The following is a 9,196-nucleotide window of genomic DNA, read 5'->3' on the forward strand; positions in this document are numbered from 1 at the left end:
GCATTTTGTATTTGTAAATATTAGGGATCCCCATTAGCTGCTGCAAAGGCAGCAGCTACTCTCCCTGGGGCCCAAACACATTTAGGAATTTACATGACATAGAAAACAAAGTTTAAAACAGTGCATCATTTAACATTATTACACCACTATGTCATGACTGTCTTGATCAAGTCAGGTTACAGGAGACCACAACCCTACAGATTATCTCTCAACCCCAACAGAGGAGGAGAGATCTGTGGGTCTGAAGACGTGGGGGGTTTTATGGCCCCTCACGCCCCTGGTAAATCTCAGGCCACAGACAGTCTGCCCTTGACCAGCACAAAAACATTATGTGGTGTTCTGCATTAGCATCGAATAGTCCCCATGATATGCAACTTTTCAGGGAAGTTAGGAACAAATATACACAGGCAGTTAGAAAAGCTAAGGCAAGCTTTTTCAAACAGAAATTTGCATCCTGTAGTACTAACTCAAAAAAGTTCTGGGACACTGTAAAGTCCATGGAGAATAAGAGCACCTCCTCCCAGCTGCCCACTGCTCTGAGGCTAGGAAACATTGTCACCACCGATAAATCCGCTATAATTGAGAATTTCAATTCTCTACAGCTGGTCATGCTTTCCACACCTAGCCTCCATCTCCCATCAAATCGTGGTATCTAAAGGGTTTCATTCCTATGCTGTGAGCTCTGAGCTACAGAGCTGTCTGTGCTCAGAAGACCCCTTCCAGAGAAAGGGGTGAGGTAACAGACTCCTAAGCCACAAAGGACACTGACACCGGGAGGACGAGCAGGGAGGTGCACAGGAGAAGTGCATCATCGAACAGCGGAACGGTCCACGCAGAGAATCCCCGGAGATCACCCCCCATGTAATTACATCATTATAGTCGGACCCATAAGAGCGGCAGTTTGAGGCAAGGCTAGGGTTAGAATAGAATAGCTGACAAATTCACCCAAATGTATATTTCTCTTGTGTATTTCGTTTTCTCTCTCTTTTGAAATTCCCATTGTGGGTAACACGCGCCATAGTGTGTTGGCCCGTTATACTAAGTTCTAATCAATAGCCTATAATGTGTTTTGTCTATGTGTATCTTTTATCATCATTTTAGCTTTTTAGTAAATAAATATTCAATTAAGATTGGTGTCGTACGAATTCATTAGAGGGACCCGGGTCCGTGCAGATTCAAGGGCTATATGATGTTCAGATTATGAGACAGATAGAGGCAACTGGTTAATTAGCGACTGTTGTGAAATCGACACTCAAAAAAACTAGTTTTCCCATGGTGCCCCAGGTTAATGAGTTAATAATTGCTTGATTCAGTTAATCACGTAATTAGAAACTTGTAATCATTCGAAGAGCAACAGTCGTCACACTAACTAATACAACGTCACGGAAAGTATTCAGACCCCTTGACTTTTTCCACATTTTGTTACTTTACAGACTTATTTTACAATGGATGAAGAAAAATATCTCATCCATCTACACACAATACGAAATAATGACAAAGCAAAAACAGTTTTTTATATTTTTTATATCTATTTTTAAGTTTTACACAAAATGCACATCAATGTAAGTACAACGATTTGAACATATCCCGACCACCCTCCGCAAAAACTGTTTTTGAAATTTTTTGCAAATATTTAAGAAAGAAATATCACATTTACGTAAGACCCTTTACTCAGAACTTTGTTGAAGCACCTTTGACAGCGATTACAGCCTCAAGTCTTCTTGGGAATGATACTACACCTTGGCACACCTGTATTTGGGGAGTTTCTCCCATTCTTCTCTGCAGATCCTCTCAAGCTCTGTCAGGCTGTATGGGGAGCGTCGGCTGCACAGCTATTTTCAGGTCTCTCCAGAGATCTTCAATCGGGTTCATGTCCGGGCCAATCAAAAACATTCAGAGACTTGTCCCAAAGCCACTCCTGTGTTGTCTTGGCTGTGTGCTTAGGTTCATTGTCTTGTTGGAAGGTGAACCTTCACCCCAGTCTAACGTCCTGAGTGCCCTGGAGCAGATTTTCATATAGGACCTCTATGTACTTTGCTCCGTTCATCTTTCCCTCAACCTGAATAGTTTCCCAGTCCCCGCCTCTGAAAAACATCCCCACAGCATGATGCTGCCATCACCATGCTTCACCATAGGGATGGTGCCAGGTTTCCTCCAAACGTTTCCTCCAGTGTCCAGTCTTGGTTTCATCAGACCAGAGAATCTTGTTTCTCATTGTCTGAGCGTCCTTTAGATTTCTTTTGGCAAACTTCAAGCGGGCTGTCATTTGCCTTTTAGTGAGGAGTGGCTTCTGTCTGGCCAATCTACCATAAAGGCCGTATTGATAGAGTGCTGAAGAGATGGTTGTCCTTCTGGAAGGTTCTCCCATCTCCACAAAGGAACTCTGAAGCTCTGTCAGATTGACCATTGGGTTCTTCAAGATCCTTCTCCCCCGATTGCTCAGTTTGGCCAGGAGTGTCACGGGTGTTGTTGGAAGTAGACCAAAGTGCAGCGTGGTGAGCGTACATTTGATTTATTTTTAAATGTCGCCAACAAAACAACAAACAAAAGAAAGAAACAACAGCGAAGCTTACAGGGCTAAGTGCCACAAACAAAGTTAACTACCCACACTGAAAGGAGGGAAAAAAGGGCTACCCAAGTATGATTCCCAATCAGAGACAACGATAGACAGCTGTCCCTGATTGAGAACCATACCCGGCCAAAACATAGAAATAAAGAAACCTAGAAAACAAAAAATAGAATGCCCACCCCACATCACACCCTGACCTAACCAAATAGAGAAATAAAATGTCTCTCTAAGGTCAGGGCGTGACAAGGAGGCCAGCTCTAGGAAGAGTCTTGGTGGTTCCAAACTTCTTCCATTTAAGAATGATGAAGGCCACTGTGTTCTTGGGGACCTTCAATGCTGCAGACATTTTTTAGTAACCTTCCCTCGATCTGTGCCTCGACACAATCCTGTCTCGGAGCTCTACGGACAATTCCTTCAACCTCATGGCTTGGTTTTTGCTCTAACATGCACTGTCAACTGTGGGACCTTATATAGACAGGTGTGTGTCCAGTCAATTGAATTTTGCACAAGTGGACTCCAATCATGTTGTAGAAACATCTCAAGGATGATCAATGGAAACAGGATGCACCAGAGCTCAATCTCGAGTCTCATAGCAAAGGGTCTGAATACTTATGTAAATACATTTTAAAAAAGAAAAATGTAATACATTAGCAAAAAATGTTTTTTCACTTTGTCATTATGGGGTATTGTGTGTAGATTGATGATAAAACAATTAGAATAAAGCTGTAATGTAACAAAATGTGGAAAAGGTCAAGGGGTCTGAATACTTTTTTGAATAACAGAGTGGAAATTTAAACAACAGCGGATGCTCATATTATTCCATTCTGGGTTAATAACTACTTCTCTGATGGCACCCCCTGATTCTCTCTCTATGAGATGTTATCAATAATTAGGAAAGAGGAATTACTCAATTCTGTGCTAAACATGAATGGCCTGCTGGCAAACGTAATACAACATTGGAAAATGTAAAAGGGTGGTAAAACATTAACACTAGTGAATATTGGTTTACAAAGTCATTTTGGGAATCTTTTTTCACTTGGATGTATACCTGGTATAACCAATGATTTATATATACACTAGATGACTGAAAGGGGAGCTGTTTTGAAGCAACCGTGCCTCCATCTGGGCACTTTTTAGAAAATATTTAGGAAGTTCCTTAAAGTATAATTTTTTTGAAAGTTCCAATGTTACTGTCCCCACCACAACAAAAAGTACTTAAATACATGGAATTTTGTCCTTGAAACATTTAATTGAAATACTGTAGAATTCCATTCATTCCTATGGAGGGCCAATATGGCAGATCGGTGGCTTCAAACCATCTTGTTGGCCAATACATAGCATCAGCAATCCAAAGTTTATAGACATAAAATATATAGGGTCTGAATACTTTCCAAATGCACTGCATGTACAATACAAAATGTATAATACCACCATACAACAATATTACAATGTACGTGTCTGTAGAGTGTGTGCATATGTGTGCGTCTCTACACAGTCCCGCTATTCCATGAGGTGTATTTGTACCTTTTTTGTTGTTTATCTGATTCTACTGCTTTCATCAGTTACCTGATGCGGAATAGAGTTCCATGTAGTCATGGCACTATGTAGTACTGTGCGCCTTCCATAGCTTGTCACCACAAAACAAGATAATCCCTCCACCTGACTGGTGTGACATATCAATAAACTGATCATCTTCATGGGCAAAACTTGGCCTTGTCTCAGAGTAGTATGTTGTTGGTTGAAGATATCCCTCTAGTGGTGTGGGAGGCTGTGCTTTGGCAACGTGGGTGGGTTTATATCCTGCATGGTTGGCCGTGTCTGGGGGTATGGTCAGACGGGGCCACAGTGTCTCCCGACCCCTCCTGTCTCAGCCTCCAGTAATTATGCTGCAATATTTTATGTGTTGAGGGGCTAGGGTCAGTCTGTTATATCTGGAGTATTTCTCCTGTCTTATCCGGTGTCCTGTGTGAATGTAAGTATGCTCCCTCATTCTCACTCTCTCTCTCTCTCTCTTTCTCTCTTTCTTTCTTTCTCTTCTCTCGGAGGACCTGAGCCCTAGGACCATGCCTCAGGACTACCTGGACCGATGACTCCTTGCTGTCCCCAGTCCACCTGGTCGTGCTGCTGCTCCAGTTTCAATTGTTCTGCCTGTGGCTATGGAACCCTGACCTGTTCACCGGATGTGCTACCTTGTCCGGGACCTGCATTTTTTCACTCTCTTTCTCTACCGCACCTGCTGTCTGGAACTCTGAATGATCGGCTATGAAAAACCAACTGACATTTACTCCTGAGGTGCTGACCTATTGCACCCTCTACATCCACTGTGATTATTATTATTTGAACCTGCTGGTCATCTATGAACGTTTGAACATCTTGGCCATGTACTGCTATAATCTCCACCTGGCACAGCCAGAAAAGGACTGCCCACCCCTCAGAGCCTGGTTCCTCTCTAGGTTTCTTCCTAGGTTCTGGCCTTTCTAGGGAGTTTTTCCTAGCCGCCGTGCTGGGGACAATCAAATGCCACTCTAAAATGTGCAGTTTTGTCACAAAACACATGCCACAGATGGCTAAAGTCTTGAGGGAGCGTGCAATTGGCATGCTAACTGCAGGAATGTCCACCAGAGTTGCTGTTCATTTCTCAACTACACTGCTCAAAAAAATAAAGGGAACACTTAAACAACACATTGTAACTCCAAGTCAATCACACTTCTGTGAAATCAAACTGTCCACTTAGGAAGCAACACTGAATGACAATAAATTTCACATGCTGTTGTGCAAATGGAATAGACAACAGGTGGAAATTATAGGCAATTAGCAAGACACCCCCAATAAAGGAGTGGTTCTGCAGGTGGTGACCACAGACCACTTCTCAGTTCCTATGCTTCCTGGCTGATGTTTTGGTCACTTTTGAATGCTGGCGGTGCTTTCACTCTAGTGGTAGCATGAGACGCAGTCTACAACCCACACAAGTGGCTCAGGTAGTGCAGCTCATCCAGGATGGCACATCAATGCGAGCTGTGGCAAGAAGGTTTGCTGTGTCTGTCAGCGTAGTGTCCAGAGCATGGAGGCGCTACCAGGAGACAGGCCAGTACATCAGGAGACGTGGAGGAGGCCGTAGGAGGGCAACAACTCAGCAGCAGGACCGCTACCTCCACCTTTGTGCAAGGAGGAGCAGGAGGAGCACTGCCAGAGCCCTGCAAAATTACCTCCAGCAGGCCACACATGTGCATGTGTCTGCTCAAACGGTCAGAAACAGACTCCATGAGGGTGGTATGAGGGCCCGACGTCCACAGGTGGGGGTTGTGCTTACAGCCCAATACCGTGCAGGACGTTTGGCACTTGCCAGAGAACACCAAGATTGACAAATTCGCCACTGGCGCCCTGTGCTCTTCACAGATGAAAGCAGGTTCACACTGAGCACGTGACAGACGTGACAGTCTGGAGACGCCGTGGAGAACGTTCTGCTGCCTGCAACATCCTCCAGCATGACCGGTTTCGGCGGTGGGTCAGTCATGGTGTGGGGTGGCATTTCTTTGGGGGGCCGCACAGCCCTCCATGTGCTCGCCAGACGTAGCCTGACTGCCATTAGGTACCGAGATGAGATCCTCAGACCCCTTGTGAGACAAGCTGGTGCGGTTGGCCCTGGGTTCCTCCTAATGCAAGATAATGCTAGACCTCATGTGGCTGGAGTGTGTCAGCAGTTCCTGCCAGAGGAAGGCATTGATGCTATGGACTGGCCCGCCCGTTCCCCAGACCTGAATCCAATTGAGCACATCTGGACATCATGTCTCGCTCCATCCACCAACGCCACGTTGCACCACAGACTGTCCAGGAGTTGGCGGATGCTTTAGTCCAGATCTGGGAGGAGATCCCTCAGGAGACCATCCACCACCTCATCAGGCCCAGGCGTTGTAGGGAGGTCATACAGGCACGTGGAGGCCACACACACTACTGAGCCTCATTTTGACTTGTTTTAAGGACATTACATCAAAGTTGGATCTGCCTGTAGTGTGGTTTTCCACTTTAATTTTGAGTGTGACTCCAAATCCAGACCTCCATGGGTTGATAAATTTGATTTCCGTTGATAATTTTTGTGTGATTTTGTTGTCAGCACATTCAACTATGTAAAGAAAAAAGTATTTAATAAGAATATTTCATTAATTCAGATCTAGGATGTGTTATTTTAGTGTTTTTGAGCAGTGTATAAGCCGCTTCCAACGTTGTTTTAGAGAATTTGGCAGTACATACAATTGGCCTCACGTATGGTGTCATGTGGGAGAGCGGTTTGCTGATTTCAACGTTGTGAACAGAGTGCCCCATGGTATGGGCATGTATAAGCTACGGACAATGAACACAATTGCATTTTATTGATGGCAATTTGAATGCACAGAGATACCGTGACTAGAGCCTGAGGCCCATTGTCGTACCATTCATCTGCCGTCATCACCTCATGTTTCAGCATGATAATGCATGACCCCTGTCGCAAGGATCTGTACACAATTCCTGGAAGCTGAAAATGTCCCAGCTCTTCCATGCATTGCACACTCACTAGACATGACACCCATTGAGAATTTTTGCAATGCTCTGGATCGACGTGTACGTCAGCGCGTTCCAATTTCAGCCAATATCCAGCAACTTTGCACAGCCATTAAAGAGGAGTGGGACAACATTCCACAAGCCACAATCAACAGCCTAATCAAATCTATGCGAGGAAGACGTGTCGGGATGCAAGAGGCAAATGGTGGTCACACCAGATACTGACTGGTTTTCTGATCCACACACCTACTTTAAAAAAAAGTTATCTGTATTCATGTGAAATCCATAGATTAGGGCCTAATGAATTTATTTAAATGAATTGATTTCCTTATATGAATTGTAACTCGAAATTCTTTGACATTTTGCATGTTGAGTTTATATTTTTGTTTTAACTCCATATTGTAATATTTAACTCCACTTTTTAACTCCATATTGTTGGGAAAGGGCTTGTAAGTAAGCATTTCACAGTAAAGTCTACGGCCGTTGTATTCGGCACGGGACAAAATACTATTTGATTTGATTTGAATGAGCAAGAAAATATCAAAAGCGTACCGGTCATTGATACAGGACTTGAAACAACACTCAGAGAGCGTCTCCTGTGTCACTGATCAATATACTTTCCTTTGTACAAAGTACTGTACATTCAGTGAACAGTTTTAAACTCTATTGCAAACTATTCTCGCTGCATTGGTATCCTCATAATATCAGGTATAGCTCCTCAGAAACATTACATTGTGCAATTGTTATTCTTTGAACAGCAACATGCCAAGCTGATTATTCACTATCTGCCAATGAATGACATGCACCGTTCTCCTGACAGAGGCTACAGAGCTTGAATTAGTCTGTGATTTGATGAAAGAGCAGTAACCATTTAGTCATTTCTATTTCACACTACAGATCCAGCTCAGCCTGAACATCCATTTAATTCTGAATCTCATGTACTAAAATGCAATGGGCTGGGATGAAGTTTCAAATAAACCTTTAGAATGGAGACACATTATTTCCAAACATTAAAATTGGTGAAAGCATATGAGCATGAGAACTCCTCTGAAATGTGTTTGCAGTTGAGTTTCTCTGTGTCCGTCTGTATAATAACACAATGATTAAAAATAGATGCCTTCCTGTGCTTCAGTATTTATCACTGATTTAATGCTTGACTGAATCGTTCTAAGTCAAAAATACAGTGGGAAATCAGTAGCACCCTCATTGAAATTATCACAGTCTGCGAGATGATAAATAGGTAAGTCAGAAAACCTGCTCTTTCATTCAATGCATACAGCAGCAGCCACTGCACTGGTTTAATCAAAGATCTGGCACAGAGATAATCAGTAGAAGTGAACCTTGCCTGGGTGACATTAATTAACATATATTGAGTTACAGGAGTCAGTCTCACTGAGACGGTATCAGATGAATCGCCGTTTCTGATGTTATCTGGAGGAGGCTGAAACACATCAGAGGGGATATGTGCACCTTTATCAACCCATTTGTAACACTTCAACATGCCTAGATTTGGACGTTTGATTTTTTTTTTTGTCCAATTGAGAGCCAGCAAACAATTTCAAGCTGATTTTCAAGATAATTTTATTGAAATTGCACCGGATGCAAATGTCAATGTTGAATATGATGGTATCCAAGTTTAATCAAATTGATTCTAATTTTTTTGCTGACAGAGAGAGGGAAAACATTTGATGACATGTAAATATATACATGATTTGGAGAGAATTTTTTTTTTGATTGCTCCTAATTAAACAATTTGGCACTTTTAAATTTGACTTCTGTAAACTACCCATCAATGTGTTACAACTTAATTTCCATGTATCTAAACCATTTCCCCTCCATGTGTACTAGGTTGAGCATTAGGTATTAAATTTCATGACTCAAAAACCCCAGCTTTCTTTAAATTTGAATGTTAAAGCTTTGGGGGAATATCCTGACCATACCAACAGACCTGCAAGTACCTTCAGTTTTACCTCATTGATGTGTCTTGTACTGTAGTTGCAGGCTCATATGCACATGTGTAATGGCCTGGGTGTAGCTGGTGCAGAGGAGTCAGGCGCAGGACAGCAGAGATGAGTAACACAAGTAACTTTA

Source organism: Oncorhynchus mykiss, chromosome 3 (genome assembly GCF_013265735.2).
Source record: "Oncorhynchus mykiss isolate Arlee chromosome 3, USDA_OmykA_1.1, whole genome shotgun sequence".
NCBI classification, from domain to species: Eukaryota; Metazoa; Chordata; class Actinopteri; order Salmoniformes; family Salmonidae; genus Oncorhynchus; species Oncorhynchus mykiss.